Raw genomic sequence first — 20144 nt, 5'->3', positions numbered from 1 at the left:
TTTCAAGGGGTGGATTTACCAACACCTTCCCTTCTTTCTGATAAACATACAATAATACTTTTTATTGATTTCAAGTGTATCTATAATTTTGGTCTCCTTTATCTATTTATACCATAATATAGTACTCCCGACGCGGCCATCTTAACCTTGGTAACGCAGAAGATTGCATAATAGGTATGATGACTTACTCATACTTACTACGTTTTGCGATGATCGCCCGAAACCCAGGGTACCAACACCCATGATGTATTTTCACTCTACCAAGGTATTGAGCCTTCTTTCAGCTGTGCATTTTAGCTACTATTGGATTATGATAACCATTATCTATTCTAAGCTCAGGTTTTGTCAACAATTGAAGCTGGATTCCGGCTTTTACCGTTCTGCCCGTTAGTTTAGAACGATACATTTGTTTTTTACTTTTCATGTTAAAAAAAGCTCATCAGTTGACAAAAGTACACTCACCCAATTATGCAGTCATCAGATAAACAGGACTATATCTAGGAAATTTAACAACGCCTTTACGCGACGCTATGATCATAGTATAAGCTGTAGACTGTTTATATTTAAGGTCACCGCCATAAAAATCTTTTTTTTTACTTGCATAAGGTAAATCACCTCCCTCATCTGGGGAATTTTCTCAAAGACTCAAATTTTAAACGTTGTAATCCTGGCATGTCTTCCAAGGAGGTGATTGTTTTAACACCCTCTCTTCTGTGTGATAAGTCAGGATGCACGATGGGAAATGTGCAAAAGGGGATTTAAGGCAGGATCGATACGTCTTGCTTTTTTTTTCTTCTCCTAATCTTTGTATATTTTACGTGAATAAAAAAATTACATAGGCCAGTTAGGCCGACCAGGGATTTTATAGCCGTATCCGTCAATATCAAGCTATGGATTGCCACCACTACCATTATGTTTGCGCAAGCAACATTGGTAGTACCTTTAAGGAGAGGAGCATAGCGGTGATTGAGACAAATAAAGATGACACACAGTTAGGAATGGTATGGGTTCTCTATAGAATATCCCAATGCTTAATAAAAATGGTGTCATTTCCGCCCCATATGCATGATTTTTCTTCAGAGGGGAAAGCAGCCAAAAAAATGTTATTCCCGACTTGGTATTTTTATGGTATTTTGAGGGAAATAAATCTGATTTTCGCCGAATATTCTCGGATTTTTTTTTTTTTAATTTTGAAATTAAAAAAAAATCCGCATTTCTTTTTTTCTCAAATCGCGCGATTTTACAAATGCTTTGAGACAAACTGTTTTTGGCCTTAGAGCGCTACTGGTTGATCTTCATCTCTTATAAGATCATTATATTTAAATTAAGAAATATACTGCAGTTTTTTTAGTTAAACGACTAAAAAATGGGAAAATATTTGGCTCCTGACATCACAATCACAACTGCGACTTGACTTCACATGCAACGGAAGCATTTTATTGACATCATGCGGGAGACAAGTGAGCGAATCATCGATCGCTATAACCGTTAGTGAACAGAAATTAATACCAAGTGACACTAAATTGAACGGGTACTTTCTCCGAAATCCTTTAGATCTCTAAAACGAGTATAAAATTACCCGTGGGCAAACTTACAGTATGAAAATTTATAGTGTTAAGCATTTTAATCTGTCTCTGAAGTATTTTCCTAATATTAAAGTATGATAACGGAATTCAATGGGGAACTGCGACAGCCTGTATTACATACAGCAATCCTCCGACGCGTGCAAACAGTGCAAAATGTATACTACAAAAAATTGCTTTACCGTACAAAGTGTCATACAAAATAGGCGATTAGTATCAGGATGTTTTCTTGATCATAACAAGTGAGGTATATTGGCGGTGAACAACATTTTTAAACAATTACAATTCATTTATTTGTATTTGATTTTAATCCATTCACAACATTGTGACCAAAGGCCAATTTACATGTGATTTACAATTTTTAAAACATATAGGGGGCCTATCAAAATAGCACAAAATATAAGAAATTGCAAAATGAATGTAAGGAATATTATTGCACAAACATCAGAATTATGGATTGAAGAACTGTAATGAAAAAGAGTCATGACAATGGAAAATATGGGGATCTTAAAAGGTACAATCTAGCACTTGTTCAGTGCCTGTAAGGGACCATGACAACCCCTCTCTGACAGCGCTGCGCGCGTCGCTTCTCGGCGCTGCGCGCCTCGATCCCAGCCGAGGAACTAGAGCTAGTTCTAGTACAATCTTTTGTTATGGTTACAGGGTCGCAGCAACTCTGGACCAAAAACACGTTCTACCCAAGAACACTTTAGAATACACACAGACACACTGTTTGTATAAGTTAACAAAATCAGTTTTCTTTTTGTTCATCTCTTATAAGATAGATGTATTTAAATTGAGAAATATACTACTTGCTTTTTACTTGAATGACTAAACATTGGAAAAATATGGCTCCTGTCATCACAATCACAACTGCGACTTGACTTCACATGCAACGGAAGCATTTTATTGACATCGTGCGGGAGACAAGTGAGCGAATCATCGATCGCTATAACCGTTAGTGAACAGACATTAATACCAAGTGACACTAAATTGAACGGGTACTTTCTCCGAAATCCTTTAGATCTCTTAAAACGAGTATAAAATTACCCGGGGGCAAACTTACAGTATGAAAATTTATAGTGTTAAGCATTTTAATCTGTCTCTGTAGTATTTTCCTAATATTAAAGTATGATAACGGAATTCAATGGGGAACTGCGACAGCCTGTATTACATACAGCAATCCTCCGACGCGTGCAAATAGTGCAAAATGTATGGCACCAAAAAATTGCTTTACCGTACAAAGTGTCATACAAAATAGGCGATTAGCATCACTGCATCAGTATGTTTTCTTGATGAGGTGAGGTATATTCGCGGTGAATCACATTTTTTTTCATAACAATTCTTTAATTTGTATTTGTGGCCAAAGGGCAAATAACATGTGATATATCAAAGTACAAAATATAAAATCAGCTCCGAAATCATGTTTATACCATTTGATATTTGTGACGTGGTATATCGAAAGGAAACACCTTTGGGCAGGGTCGTAAATAGAGAAATAGCAAAAACAAAACAAACATTCAGACATTTTTCAAGGTCATTCCTACTCTCAACATTGTCAATACGATATCGCAATTTCCAATTTTATAATGCCATAACTTACGAACTCAATATCTTCGCTTAGATAGGGATGTTCATAAAATTTTGAAGTTCAATATTTTTAGCTGAAAGTTCTTTCCTTTGAAAGAGAATTAAATTACCTAAACATTAAGGGGTCAATCATGTTTCTAGTGCATATACTTTTGAAGTTACAGACAAAAATAGTGTCATCAAATTGCCCAAAATTTTGTGTGTGAAATTGTGACAGCAGGCACATGTACAATGCACACTACTGTATGTGACCCCAGATGACCTCCTATTCTTTACTGTAAGAAAGCTGTTTTGGATGGTCTTGATTTACAAATTGCTTTTGAGCTAAATCGAGCGTCGACTTGGTGGAACATGGATTGCACTATGTGATAGTTTATGAATCCAGTATCATGCCAGTACCAACATAAGTCAACATCACTTAGGTTTTGGTTGTCAAAATTAATTTTTAGTGATTTTCTCCATTGAGCCCCACAATAAAGCCATTTTGGGACCGTACATGCACATTCCACTTCCCTATGGACGAATAGCGCCACCTATAGTGTGTGATGTGAGCTAGCCTAGCTTAGAAATAGGTAAATGTAGATATGTAAAACACTTAAAACTGCTAACCTGCCCAAAAGTGTCTCTTTTGGATATACCACGTCACATTTTATGTCACAACACTGTCTGATACCGCTCTAGGTATCAACAGAGGGCGCTATTTTTAAGATATCTGAAACTGCCGTATATGATTAATTTAAGATCATTTGTAAACTGACTATATACGGCAGTTTAGTGGGGAGACCAGGCTGTTATAATAGTTATCAAAACCAGTTCAACGTTTTAATTTTAGGGTATAACTCCTCTAATAGTTACCCACCCGGTGCACCTAACCGCTCAAATAAACCACCAAATGACTTTGTTCACTCCGTGTATTAAACAAGAATAGGCCATAAATTAAACTTGATTTCTCTGCTCAAGTAACCTATGTAGCTGTGTAAATGGTCAAGCTTTCGTCAGATGTTGCTCTGAGTGACTTCATCAGGTGTACCTCCGACTTCACCATTTTCACACAGTGACGGCGCACCCGTATATAAAATTCAGTTGTTATGAAATCCCTCGTGAAAGCCTATCTACTTAAATTTGTTCCACTTTTTCACCATATTTCCCTAATTTAGCTTCAATATAGCAAAACAAAAATATGCAGGCATCACGCATATTTGTACCAGAAACTTATTATGTCGCCAAAATGTGCTGGATTTACTCTACTTTCACAATCTACACCAGTGCTCGAGACTGTCGTTGACTCACACTTTAGTCGAGATTGTTAAATAAACAAAAGGTACTTAAAGTTTGACAAAATACTGCACTTACCCTCATGTCGTCTCATTATTTTCTAGTTTCAAATAAATTTCATATATTCATGAGCAAACTTGTGCTAATTTAATTGATTTCATTATATTTCAAATTATTCTCTAAGTATTTTGAGTTGTTGCTTTTGATACCGCAAAGTGAAATATTAACATACGTGACTATATATTTTGTAGTTAATATCTGGCAATTAATGGTAATGTTAACCCATAATTACTTTTTATTCCATGATCAGTTCTTTCTGCTGAAAACCATACACCTCCTACAGTCTGCTCAGCAAACACAAAACGTTTTCGACATCATTCGCAAAAGGTTAGAAAAGGTTGCCAGAAAACGTTTAAATATCGGGTTATATAAAAGATATATAAAGGGTATAAAACGTTTTCATAACATTCAAAAACATTTGTTGATAACCTACTGCAAATATTCTAACATGATGTTACTTAAGTGTTGACAAAATATTCGGCAAAAAATGTTTCCATAAAATATTTTACAATAACATTTTGAAAACATTTTGAAAATATTGTTGTAGTGTGGGAAGCAATTTTAGACTTCTACGCTACTCAAATTTCACTCACCGGAGCGCTTTCACCGGGTCAACCGGCGTCTTCAGCGGATGTTACCTGAAGGCGCCGGTTGACCCGGTGAAAGCGCTTCGGTGAGTGAAATTTGAGTAGCGTAGAAGTCTAAAATTGCTTCCTATTTACGTTTACCGCTACGTATGAATATACAGCATTATATTATTGTAGTGTGTTTTCATACAAAACGTTTTAAAATGGCCTTTATATAACCCGACATTTTGTTATTAAAACGTTTTTATCTAAACCATAACCCAAAATATAACATGTTTAAAACGTTTTAAAAACATTTTTGTGTTTGCTGGGTGTCCACTTAGAAGCACAAAGTAAATAGACCTCGGAAACTGGAGGTATGATAATAATTATTTCAGCGCAATGCGTTATGCTTCTTTGCTGCGCCAACTGCTGCGCGATTTGTACTTGCCGAGCGCACCACGCTCTTTACGCGTCGCATTTTTCTAACACGCAGTGCGTGTGACGCAAAGCATCGACCCCGATGCACATATTTGGTTTGTACTTCTGTGTGGACAGACTGTATGAAGACATGGCCTTAAATACTCATTTAGCATTTGGATGACTTTTTAACGTGACGGTTCAATGTTCGTCAAGTGGCTCATGGTTTAGGGTCATACCTACCCTATTTGCAAGTCTCACCCTCACTTTAACACAACAAAATGCAGATTTTGAAATCAAATGAAAGATCCTATTTTTCTCATTAACATAATCATTGAAATTGGACTTAACAAAATCTACGCTAGTGACTGATGTCTATCCCGGGAAACAGGGGAGGTTCAACAGTTACGCTAAATAGTCACCCAAATGCTTACGTACATTTCAAATGGAGTCACCCAGTTCAGGTAGGCACTTTTAAAATTCACACTATCTGTGTGGAAAATTAAGGCTATATTTACCATAGGGGTATGTGGATTTCAACTGGAAGAGCCCAATAATGTTTAGTTTTTCCGTATTATTTGTATAATTGTTAATTCGTAATAATTATTTTGTAAACTATGATAATAATTTACGCCCTTTGCGTGCTTCTTTGTAAGAAGGTTGATACGCTCCATCAGGCGTGTAAATAATCCACGCGTGTGATTAATCCACGCGTTGGTTTAAAAAAAAAAATTTAATCAGATTACAACTTGAAAGCAAATTTTGAGAAACTAATAATTGAAATGTGAGCGGTTTATTTCCTAGATATTTAATGTGTGCACCAAACAGTAAACTCGCTGTTATATGCTTAATCGTGTGAAGATCAGTTACGCAAGAGTTATTTTCAACAGATATCCCACGTTTGCGTTGGTGGGCATAGAAAATTTCCACATCTTTAAAGATCGTCTCCAAAATTGCCCCAATATGCAAGATCGATCGATTGTAAAACTTTAATTGCACTATTTGATGTTGAAGTTTTATGTACTTCCACGAGGCTTAAGGGGCTCGTGGGTTAAAAATCAACAAAAGTCACCCACCCTAACTGGTTACCAATTCACAGGTTTGGTATAGTCTTGATATGACGTGTAAATGAATTGTATTTAATCGCAGTTCCTCTGTCGACTCAAGTAAGGCATTGCGTAAACAAAACAGTGGTATTCAATCTAGGTAAAAACCGGCGAATTCAAAAGACTTACCTCATTCGTAATAGCCAATGGGCTATTTCAGTTGAACATAATACACTTTCTATGGAAGACATAATCCCTCACACAGGAGCTATACATTTAAAATTGAGTAATCTATTTCGGGAAACCCTGTGTGGAAGATTAAGGTCATGTCTGCCACGGGGTGTGTGGTTTTCAACTGCAATAGCCCAATTCTATAATGCTTGTTGTTTAATACAATATAGCCCATGTTGCTAAATATCACAGTTTAGGTTTAGTTTCATGTAAAAAAACTATAGGGCATAAAAACATTTTGTACTCACAGAAACTTATTTCGGTCCATACCGCATATTCTTATTTGCCGACATCTATTGCGTTCGCACAGAATAATTCGACTAAATAGGGCAGAAGGAAATTTGAAAAGATTGTGATTATCAGATATGAATAAAAAAACATGAGTCGTTTTTGACAGGAAATAAATTTTCTTTTTTATTTCATTGTCATTCTTGTCCATATGATAAGCAATTGACCTTTTCTAAGACTTTGTGAGTAGACCTGAAATGTCGTCATTTGAAATCACATCATTACTGCGCAGTTCACGGCTTGGAAATGCGCAGAAGCGATGTTCACTAAACGATGTGCGCATCGGCGTGGCGTCAAATGACGACATCTCAGGTCGCCTCGCAAAGGCTTATGGAATTTACCGAAAATGCCAATTATATAGATCCTGAAACTTACAACATTTATGTTGCAGTTCTTTGGAGATATTCGATTATTTTCACAATATTGGAAATAAAGAATTTGACCCAATTCCTCCAGCCATAAATTTAAATCAAATATCCTGAAAAGTGGCTTATATTTGATTGATTAAGACGTGACATATGATAGTCATGCTTGATCGATTTGATTTTATGATAACTTTTTCCACCGCTATTTGTCATATTTGCCCATGTGACTAGCAATAACATCCTGCAATCTCTACTAAAATGTAAAACATTTATGTTACAGTTATTATCACAATGTTGGAAATGAAGAATTTGACCCACTTCCTGCAGCCATGCAAATCAAAATCAAATATCCGGACAAATGGCTTATATTTCATTGATTAGGGCGAGATATTATCGTCACGCTTTGTTATATTTTATTTTATATATTTATTTACTTCTTTGATCCTAATCGTACCAAATGTCAAAAACGCTCAATTCACAAATCATCTGCAGGCGCAGGTATTCCACGTGATGCGATTGCGTCATCATGCGAACAGTCATATGGGCACGAAAAGTTTGGCCGGCCAAGGTAGACCCCCGTAACAAGGTGTGCCTATTAGCTTGTCTCAGTTGTCTGGCACCCGAGGGGTCTGTAATTCAAACTCGCACACGAGGAAAAAAGTCTTCTCTCTTCTACTTCTTTCCTTCTTTCTCCCTTCTTCGCCAAAAAACACCTGGGTCGTTAGGGTTAAAGTTGAAGCGCTAATAATTGAGGAGGTTGTAGTAAATATACAGAGAAGGAGGGTACGTACTTTGACTTTGGTAAAACAGCATGAGAAAATTCCCCTATGTTCGACGTGTTACCAAAATGATACACAACAGTTTTAATGGCTGCTATGCCGGCATTGATGGAAATCAGTGCCGATTAATCAAAAACCGACCAGTCTAATTTAATGACCATCTTCTAACCAACTGAAATTGGTACAAAGATCTCAAACCTAAAGGCAAAATATGTCAGAAAAGAATCAGATTAGAGGTTTCACAATTCACGTACGTGTGTATCTTTACCTACCTGTTAACACAATTTATAATGAGAACTCTTTCAAAAACTAGAATTGTACTAAACTATAATTATTTAACACGATAATTACTCGGCCAGTCGCGCAGGGTTTAGAGATGAGAACATTTTCAATCCTCAAAGTAGATTTTGAAAGAAGTCTCATTTTAAATTTGCAGTAGTGTAATATGTTTTTAACGTTCAGGACATTTTCTAAAATAACTCATCAACTATTCATTTAACGCTCAGTTCGGTTCTAGCAAGACCTATATCTTCACATGAAGGATGCGGAGTGTCAATATTCAGGAATTTGAAAGCAATGATGGAAACTAGTTCATATTATAATCATATTTTTACTTTTTAGATGAATTTAGATATTTTTGGTACTTGTTTTTGAAAAGTTATACTACTAAAATCATTATCACAAGGGCCTCATGGAAGAACTTTATTCTTGGTTAAAGAAGAAGTAAAACAAACAAAGGAGATAAAAATCTGTTATCGGTTGAAATATCCATGTTCAAATCTGTAATCCAGCTCGGATTTTTCATGGATTTTTCAACCAGTCACAGATTTTTCACGGAAAAATGTCTCCTTGTGGATATAAAAGCTGATATGATTAATAATAATTTATCATGAAACGTTTTAGAAAATGTACCCTCGTATAAGTTCTTATTGGTTAGGCCAAACATTTGAGAGATTGTGATTTCCAAACGTACGAATCTATTCAAAACCATTCTCGTGTGACCGGATTTTGAATAGATTCCACGTACGTTCGATGCTACGTTTTGAAATCGCAATCTCTCTAATAGAGATTGCGATGTTCCAAACGCAGCACGTGGACCGTGCGTTTTTACGTACGTTAATACGGTGTTAAATATTGCTAGTCTCGGTTCCAAATTGGATTGTGCTCATTCGTCACGAAGGAGAACAAGTCGGCTGCAATAAAGACTATAAATCTGATCTAATCTAATCTAGTTCGATAGAGGGCATAGTAATTGAAAAATTAACAGTAAGCGTAGTCTCTACCTAATTCAAACAGCCCGCTTTTGATTTTGACTATAATGTTGACTTAACATGCTACTTAAATTTAATTCTATTTTTGTGCTCCCCAAATATTATAGTTGCCCAAAAACATATAATTTGGTAGATTAAACGATCACTACACCCATATATTATGACTTTACTTTCAAAATGAGACTTTTTCGTCCTGAAATTTGGGCGCGTTGCATGGACTTCGACATGAGGTAAAATCAGCATATTTCAACATAGCATATGCGTTTTATACTTCGTTGGAATCCAAAATGGGAAATCACGATGTCATTTATTGTACGCAAAGTATCACACACATTTCAATGGGCAATCTCTGCGTATGGACATCGCGTATAAATTTAGGCGATTTTCAACCAAACAAAACCTTACAAACAAAAAGGATCATAATAGTAATTATACTTTCCTTCGTATGTTCATTATCATTGACTGTCTTTAACATACATGTATTGTGAAATGGACAAATTTTGTGCATTTTCAACGATGTATCTACGTTTATTTCGGATTTGGAAAATCTTCAAAACTGGCTAAATACGTGACCTCGCTTCGATACAGGAGAGTGGTTTTGAATAGATCAACGTACGTCCGATACCTACGTTTGGAAATCGCAATCTCTAATATTAATTCTTTGACGCACGTCACTTCTGACTTCAAAAAATCAATACGGCGTCTCTTTTTTTCTTGAGTCCCCCAACAGCTGCTGTGTGACTTCAGGTTCTTTGGCACGCATCTCGTATTTTACAATAAGGGCTACTCATCCCGGACTAACTTCATCAAGGGAAAACACAACGGCGTCGAGGCCCACACGTCCTGATCTCGATCTTTAATAGTGCATCTCGCATCCAAATCGCATACTTTCAAGTTCAGTGAGTCCAGTGAATTCAGTGACACAGGGGGTTTTCCATCTAAAATTTCTTGCAAAATTGCCTAGAACGTATTGCTGATGATCTTGTTTGGTGTAATACCCACCCTATGCTTTCTCTTTCATAAAACACATTCACTTGTATTCTTGACGTATCTGAAGCCATTTTCATCCAAAGTTATTTGAAAGAAGTAGGAAAAACACAAAAAATATATAAAAACATAGGTAAACTCAGCTCGTCGCCCGACAACAGCTGTAGGCTATTATGAATCTCTGACACGGTTTAATGTAATCACCAGTCAGCCTAGTATCGCGTTGCACGGCGAGGAAAAGAGCTGGAGCGAGATGATTTAATACGGCCTGGTGTTGGTTGGTTTAGACTCGCAACGCAGCCGTTTAAGAAATATATTTATATTAAAAAAATTCAACACGGGAATCTTACAATGATTTTACCAAAGCGCGCGGGCAATGTGAGACAAGGAATTAATATTGTTTGGCGTTATTGATGTTTAAACAATCGGAAATCCAGCTAGCATAAAATTGTTTTCGTTATTTAGACGACACATACCTAACCTTGAAGTGTAAGTGCCCTAATTTCTGTAATAACAAAATAATTGACGAATTAGTTCCTTTGTCAACAATGTAAGTAGCAATTAATGATTATCTTAAGGGCTCGGATAGCGACGTTTTTATGTATTTCTGTGGGACCTGAGAGCACATCAGACATATCGAATTGCATTTTGAATACCAGGAATGTCCTTATGATATAAAACATATTTATGGCAAATGATTAAAAATGTATATTTTAAAATTTAACAGTCCTCGAGGTAAATTATATAAGTCTAATGGTATGCACTAATGTAGCTGGGATGAAAAGCCATCCATTATATGAAAATGTTAACCTTTTGTATTTAAGATATAGAATTTGTTCTCCAAAACACCAAAAACTTGGGGGAATGTATATCTTCAATATGAAAGGTCAAAGTTTTCAATTGATGGTCGGTTTTTTAGCCCAGCTACATGAACTTTAAGTACATATCATTAGATTTATTAAGTTTACTTCGAGGACATAAAATATTAAAAATATCAAATATTAATAATTTGCCATCAAATTTGTATTAAATTATTTGATATCAGAAGGGTATTCCTCGTATTCAGAATGCAATTCGATATGTCTGATGTGCTCTCAGGTCCATAAAACTACTGTGCAAACGTTGTTATCCGATTCCTTAAGCACAGAAAACGTTTATCTAAATTGCCACCCAACGTGTGTGTTAAAATTGAATACAATTTTGACGTCATACTATAAATCAAATACGCCTTAATATATGTTGGTCATTTGATGACCAGAAATAACTTAAAGCGTATATGACCTAATTTGTTCACAGGGTTAATAATGCAGATGACGTTGATCTAATGTACCTAATTAACCTTCACAGGTAAATGCAACTCGAAAACAGACGTTTTATTCGTTTCTGTTAAAACTAGGGATGTGTGGGTGAAAGCACGTGATATTCAAGAAATGCCAGTGTAAGATGTAACAATTTACTTACAGGGACTCTCTTTTTATTGCTTTCAAACGAAAGATCTGCGCGTGTCACGTAAGCACGTGACATTCACAATCACAAAATTCCCGTTTAAGGTGTAAATATTTACAAGGATATTCTTTAGCCTTAATCACAAATGACAGGATATAGGGGTGGAGAAACATCCGCTTTCTCATGATTGTATTCAATTTGATACTATAATAAGCATAAAACCACGCCACATTTTGTATTCAATTTGATACAATAATAAACATAAACACACGCCACATCTATTTTGATTGGTTTGTAATTTTACTTCAACTAATCCTTTGCACTGTTAAAACGATGTTTAAAAGTTTAAACAATCCTGTTAACAAGTTGATTAGACACCACGTTGAATTTGGTCCTATAGCTCTATCAGTGCCGATGACTCTTTCTGTTATACCCTGAAATGTAATAAATTGTATCAAACATAATAATTAACATTTCCATAGCGTAATCTTTTTTCGTTTAAGGGATCTAAAATGAGCGTTTATTGCGTTTCGACAGTATTTTTGTGGGACATGAGAGCACCTCAGACCTATCGAATTGCATTCTGAATACGAAGCATGTCTTTCTGATATCAAATAATTTTCATTTTTGAAAATCACAATATAATACAAATTTTATGACAAATTATAAAAATTTGATATTGAAGATATGGATTTTTTCCCCAAAAAGACCTAATTTTTATTGGTGTTTTGGGAAAAAAATCCATATCTTCAATACGAAAGGTCAAAATTTTCAATTGATCGTCGGCTTTTTATCCCACCTACATACACTTTAAGTATAAATCATCAGATTTATAAAGTTTACTTCAAGTACTGCTAAATATCAAAAATATCAATTTTTAATGATTTGCCATAAAATGTGTATTAAATTGCGAATTTCAAAAAATCAAAATTATTTGATATCAGAATGACATTCTTCGTATTCAGAATGCAATTCGATATGTCTGATGTGCTCTAATGTCCCACAATAAATACTGTCCAAACGTTCATACCCCAGCCCTTAAATGAAAACAAAAGCACTGTGCAATTGACCAGTTATTATTGCTGTAATTCCAGACTTCCAAAGTGTCTATATACAGCAAAAAATATTACAAAAAAATAAATAACTCACAATCGATAGTTCTAAATTGGGGTTGCTCATTACTGCATTTGATATTCTATACATTTTACTGCATTTACATGCTTTTTCCAGTAGCATTGTGAAATTCTAGTCGTTTTCAGGAAGTAAACCTGGAAATTCAGACATTCTTTTTATTGAAAATTTACTCTTCTACGGGGGGTGCACTTATTTTCTGGAATAGCTCATTGCATGATCGTATTGAAGCTCACGGTGTCACTTGTAATGAAAGTCAAGTCTCAATCGTCATGCATTTTACATATTCTCTTTGTTTACGTTGTTTCCAAGCATCATTGCTTGTCCTATATTTTCAAACATGATCTTCACACTGTGAAGTCCTTGAATTGAGTGCTTCGATCTTGTATTATAACCATACCAGGGGCGAAATCCGTATATCATGAATTATGATAGTATTGTATAATGAGGGTGAAAGTAAAAGTAGAAGGTGATTCATTTTTCAATCTACGGAAAATTCATGTTGATCAAAGTTAGCAAGGTCATGTGTCCTTATACTGCAAGAGCATTGTTATTGAAAGCCCCGGTTGAAAGTAGAATCACACTTGTAAAACCAATGACGGTGGAATCGTTCAAATATAAGGGGTCGAGCATATTTTTTGCCGGTTTTACTGCGCACGAAGCGCGCGAAATATGTTCAATTTCAGACTATAATTGGCTAAAATGTTGCTATTTGATAGCCTGGTGCGTGAATACTCAGTGCAATTAGAGGACTAGACCAATTGCTATATTTTATCTTCTATTGAAATTTGTAGGGAGAGGTCCACCCATGGCAAAAATTAGGGGGCGCCCGTCCCGGCTTCCGCTGCGAATGCGCAAAACCAATTTATTCGACGATGATACATTTCATTTCAAATATTTAGATTTGTATTCTTTCTTTCTTCTCTTCTTTCAGATATCGTCACAAAACCCATCAGCATGAAGCTTTGACTTTTGTAGGTGAGTAATCACTGTTTTGTCGTATTCAACAGTATGCTTCAACTATATTTATGAATACGTATTTATAAATACGCACGTGAACACCTCCGCGCTGGCATAACAGCTTGTAGATAGTAAGTCTCGAAGTGACCTTCTGCATAGCGAGTGGTCTTCCTGTATATGAAATGCAATAGCGGTAAACAACGCGAGACTGTGCAGCAAAATTGTCTATTTTGTTCTACTTTGTGATTATATTGTAATTGTCAATAAATGTTTTTTCCGTCGGCAAATACTTTCAAAATGCTGTTTTTGATAACATATTACAAATTTGGGATCACCCCCCCCACACACACACACACACACACACACACACACACCCACACCCCACCCACCCCCACACATACCCGCATTAGCTACATTGTGGGTTTTTTACATACAAACGTTGTGGGGTTGTGTGTATAAACCCCATAACCCCCTACGTACAGATCAACCCATAATGTCGGTTGTTACGTACATACATACATTTTTTCACCCCATAAGGACATATATGTATGTAAACGTTATGCGTATGCCTATAGGTATAGTATACCTACCCCCTCTAGAGGACGTATACGGCCATTTGACTTGTGGAGTTCACCACAAGTACCAAAAACCCCGTAATGTCGGTTTGTACGTATAAATCACAATGTACCAAGGTAAGAACACCCCCCCCCCCCAAAAAAAAAACCAACACACCAACCCGTATAATAATTTTGCTATTCAATTAATATTGACATTTGATGACATTTATCTAAAAAGTTCCTATCCTGTTCAATGGCATGGATTTTGTCACACTTGCTGGTCTTGGTATGTCGTGCCCATGGGTCACGTGCGTATTTATAAATATACTCGAAAGTAACTGTTCGACACAATTATAACACAAATGTGAACATAGCTGCAGATCAAGAATACTTGAGCAAGATTTACTCCACCCTACTCACTCGGATATATAAATACACGATTGTAGTTAGAGCTATTTCTAGGTACAGATGTTATGCCCGAGTGTCTTTGTCGAGGAATATCAACTTTAAACGGAGGACTGTAGCCCAATTGCAACATTAGGGTTGCATGGCATGCATATGGAGTGGGACCATAACAATTGCCTTATTACATGTCAACTGGGACCGAGACTATTGTAAGGTTGTGACCCCTTCGGAGCACCATAAAAATGTAAAATTATTCGCCGTTAACGTCCAAATTAGAGAAACAGTGATTTGTAATGTGTAAAACCTTTGCATCAAATAATGGAATATTGTTAATTGAACCCTGAGGCTAAGTGTGAAAAAATGCGACAACAAGGAAGTTGTCAAAACGGAAATGCAACTCCTGCGTAAGAATTGTAGAGTGCATTGTACCTGAAGTATTTTTTTTTACTTTTAATAGTATCCAACTTATACTGTATCCTGTATAGTGACTTGACAATTCAGGCTGTTTGAAATTAAATTCATGCAGCAAAATATCATGTTATTAACCCACTTTTTCTATTCTTATGATTACCATAATTATTTATAATTATTCACATGCAGAGAAATAATTTAAAACAGGGAGAATTAGAATAATGACAAAATAATCTGATCAATCTAATCTCCCTACTAAAATAATCATACTGGCTTCGGGCCTTTATGTTGTCTTTGTGACAAAACCTTGCTTTAAAAATTCGAGTAAATGTTTTACGTATTGGTAGTTAAACAGCAAATTAAAGTTTAAACAGTCATTCAACACAAAAATAATTGAGGCTAACCTCAATATTTCAACGTAAAGAAGAACTCCAGTCACTCCTTCACAACAACTCTATGCGCATGTCTTGCATTTTAGTGGATGATTTTAGCTATTTACCCTGCATGTGTTTGTATCTCCTAAACCATGTCATGGATCTCTTGTGTTTGTGTTCTTTTAATTAAAGAATAATTAAATTATTAAATAAATTTGCGCTGATTGAGTCCAAAGAGTTTGATAATACGTGAAAACATAATTCTTTGCTCGATTCAATGATGCATCTGATTTTCAGATTTTAGCAAATAAGTTACAAGTGACAGGGTATTTTGAGATTTCTTATTATTACAATATTTGTAAAGTTTAAATCAATTTGAATACGTTAAAATCCAATATCTACATCTACAAAATACTGAATAACGTTGCTAAAAGCAATATCTAATTGAGATATTCAGCAGGTTGGATAGAGTTTTTAAACGTCCTTTTATTATCGTGGATGTAAAGCTGTTGAATTCGGAAGCCATGGTGAACATGACCATTACAATAGTCAAATTGACCTATTGTTTTATTAGATGTTTATACCAAAATACACAAAGATAATTATTTTCATTTTTAGTTGTTACAATAGAGTTTGTTGACCCACATCCTACCCCAAAACACGAAAAAACCCACAAGCAAATCACAGAGTGTGTAAAAAGTAGTAAAGAAAACTAGGCATTTGCATTTTATGATAAAGGGCTAGCTGTAATTGAGGCCATCGTGTTTCATGAAAATAAAATGTCTAATTAATGTATCTGGGCTTCACCATGTTAGCAATTAAGTTAAAAAATTACAGGTTATTTTGAGATGTCTTGGGACGAGCATAAGTGGTAGTCTGGTGCAAATTACAAAGTTAAAAATAATCGAATTAGGTTAAAACACGGAAGTGCAATGAATTATGGGAAGGGCGAATTTACTTAAATCCATTCACTAGAATTAGTCGACAGTTTGCTTCCTATATTATAGTTTCATGTATCGTAATATTTAAGTACAAAGATACATTTGTTAACATTTTAACGAGTTATTATTAACAAGTATATACTTGTAACAAGTTGATTATTCAATATATTATGTAGTAAATCGATGGAATATGACGATGAATGTTGAGGTATTATAAAATTATGCTTGATAAAATTAGACCGTGTGATCAAACTAGTATTCTCCTCCGCCGTCAGAATGATTCCGCTCACTCCACATAGCGAGTGGCTTGCCACGAAGGCGGAGGAGACTACCGAAGATATTGACGAACACGCATGCGTTAGTTGACGAATCAGGGCGGCAGACTCGCGCATGTGAGGCTGTCGAATTTGGAAGCCATAGTTAACATGCGAACGCCAGCAGGCAATGTTGAGGATATATACATTGCCCATTAAGCTGGTGAAAGTTGATATTGTGTTTCACGGTACATATTTATACCAAATACTGAGGGTACCCTTTTCATTATTCATTATCTTTTAACATTAAATATTTAACACTTATCGGGCGTATCTACAGCGTGGTAACTAAAACCCAAGTAAATGACAGGTCACTATAGTGCAGCTTGTTTACGCAAGAGACTAAAAGTAAAAAAAGACTGATTTTCAATAAAATGGTAAAATAATTTTAGGCTTTTACCACTACGCCGAAAAGTAGACCCACGTATATTAGTTGGCCTGTCTGGTCTATATGTTAAAGTGTTAAAGAAAGTAGACAAAGTATAGGACTTGAATTAATAATTCGTAATGGTTCTGTCGAGATGTCGCAAGAAAATTTTCAAAATGAAATATTTTGATATTAATCCGCGATTTTATAAGGCCTGCCGATTACGAGCTGATCAAAGTATTGTGATCTGATTAATGCCTGTTGATCAATTGCTGACACAGTTAAGTCATTTTCGTTTGTATCGAGTATCTCTGATAGTTCCTTTAAGGGGGTACTACACCCCTTGATAAATTTGTGTCTATTTTTGCATTTTTCTCAAAAAACTAATAACACAGTGGTAACAAAAGTTATGTATATTATAGGGGCAATGAATCCAATTACTACACTGGAATTTCAGTGACCCAAGACAAGTGGTTTTTTATTTATGACCAGAAATGAGGTACCACTAGGATGTACCTCGTTTCCTATCATATATACTGAACCGCTTGTCTTGAGTCACTGAAATTTCAGTGTAGTAATTGGATTCCTTGCCCCAATAATATACATAACTTTTGTTACCAGTGTGTAATTATTTTTTGAGAAAAATGCAAAAATAGTCACAAATTTACCACATGGGTGTAGTACCACCTTAAGTTGAATTTATACTCCATCGCTGAGCTACGATCGATTGGCTTCTAGTCAATGATGTGCGCACTTTTTGTTGCGTTGGGAAAAGCACGCTACCTAATTGGTCAAAATACCAATCGCTCGTCGCTCAGCGGTGGAGTATTAATCCAAATTTAAACGTCAGCTGTAGTTTCTCATTTGCGTTACGTATCTCGACAATCTCGAATTTAAATTTACAAGATTTTGAAAAGGTCGCACGTGTCAGTGTTACTTAAGTCTACATTGCATAGACAGGGTTGTTTGATTAAATTTTCCCAAGTCACGATGAACAAGATGAGAAGAACGTACGCATTCCTATATCTTCACAAGATTAATTATACTGCAAATTAGGCTACGCCCGACGTTTGAACCCCCTGCATTAAATTAAGAGTTTGGAGGCAAAAGCCAATAAACGTAGTTTTCAAACTTTTTGAATTGACATCCTACTTTACAAAATACCAAGGTAAAACTATGATCAATTTCTTTTTTATTATTTTCTTTATACTTGACGAGTTATATTTGTCTATCTCTCGAATTGAGGAAAATGGCTATACATTTACAACTGAATTTTTCGAAATAGATAAGATGTTGCATCTTCTTGCATGTTTTATAGAAACATTTAAAATCGGCTTCAGATTAGATAAAAAGTGTCAAACTTGCTACAGAACGGAATGTTATTAAGTGTAAACCAAAATAATGGGTAAAACTGTTTGTCAAATGATATTTCACAATAATAGTTTGATAACATCTTTAAAATGTTGTTTTATTATCTGCTTATTTTTGGTTTTGACCAAAGATGGTTGAAAAATGCTCAATTTTGCAAAACAAAATCTTTAAAAAGCCTCATATTTTTCCAAATTACAACCATTTTTTTTTAAGTTGAAAAAAATTCAAAACAATACAAAAAGTGTTTCCTCGATATCCTAGTTATTATCTAGTTTTTAAAAATGTATATATTTTTAGCTGAAGAATTTTTTGCCCAAACTTGACCTCACACATGGATTCATCAAATCTTTGCCAAATCCATGGCTTCGCTACTGGATGTTCACCCCATCAACGACACGAAAGTGCCAAGTATAGGAATGGTCGAGTTCAAGTAATATCATACACTCTTTTGAATTACTGATTTTGACCTACATAATTATGGACCTTCATGATGGTAAAGTCAAGACAAGCAGAAAAACGTATGGTACTCTGGTATGTAATAAGAAAATAGAAACAAACAGAATTGAGGAAGAAAAGTATGGCATTTTGATTATATTTAACAGTTAAGCGGAAATGATATTGTACAACTTGGACTTATTGACATATACAAAGCACTTGAACATGACACAAATCAAACACATGTTCTATTTTTGTCGAACGACATGACCATGCAGAAAAACATGTTTACATTAAAGAGCTACAGGACGTTGTCAGTAGTTTTAATGCACTACAGCTGGGTGCCATAGTGCATACACCTCATTTACATAACGTGAATAACGCCACTACATACAAAATCACAGTACGACGGCAACTTCGTGACCTCTTTTGTTCGATAGAAAATTATTACGGGTTGGTGAGCACAGTGTTACGTGTTTTAGCGAAATAGCTCCAGAAATGGGAGAAATGGTCATTTTTGGCTTAAATTACGTATAAGATACCAAACATTAGTGAAAAGCAAACATTAGTGAAAAGCAACAAAAAACAGGTAAAGTTGAATTATATTGAAAATAAAGAAGCTTGAACATGTCCAAAGTAGCCGGGAAAATGAGAAAAATTGCATGTCACGATCACTAAACTGGTTATATCTACAACAGTGAGTAAACGCCGGTCGTATGCTTTTCTGTATTGATAGATATTAACTAACGTGAGCTTGTATTAAATTTTCAGCGAAAATGATTTGTGGAACAATCGAGTCGTAGGTTGGCAAGTTACTCTCAAAATGGCCACGTGTCGCAATCGTGCGTGACCATTGGTGACCATTGTCACTAGCAAAATAGCAGCCGGCCTTGTCCATTATATCAAATAATAATCGTCAGAATCGTCCAGTTTACTCTTATAGTTGATATTTATTTATTCAAGCAAAATAC

At 35.4% G+C, this 20144-nt stretch overlaps 1 protein-coding gene across 1 annotated transcript in view; it reads left to right on the top strand.

Annotated features, from left to right (window-relative positions):
- LOC140171231 (uncharacterized) overlaps nucleotides 1-20144 on the top strand; it is a 295550-nt gene that overhangs the window by 102607 nt on the left and 172799 nt on the right. Inside the window, exon 2 of the mRNA XM_072194455.1 lies at nucleotides 13973-14016. The gene's annotated coding sequence lies outside the window, so the exon portion shown is untranslated. The remainder of the gene's footprint in view (nucleotides 1-13972; nucleotides 14017-20144) is intronic.

Source organism: Amphiura filiformis, chromosome 2 (assembly GCF_039555335.1).
Source record: "Amphiura filiformis chromosome 2, Afil_fr2py, whole genome shotgun sequence".
Classification (NCBI taxonomy): domain Eukaryota; kingdom Metazoa; phylum Echinodermata; class Ophiuroidea; order Amphilepidida; family Amphiuridae; genus Amphiura; species Amphiura filiformis.
The sequence above is the reverse complement of the archived record's forward strand: the minus strand, read 5'-3'. Positions and strand labels throughout refer to the sequence as shown.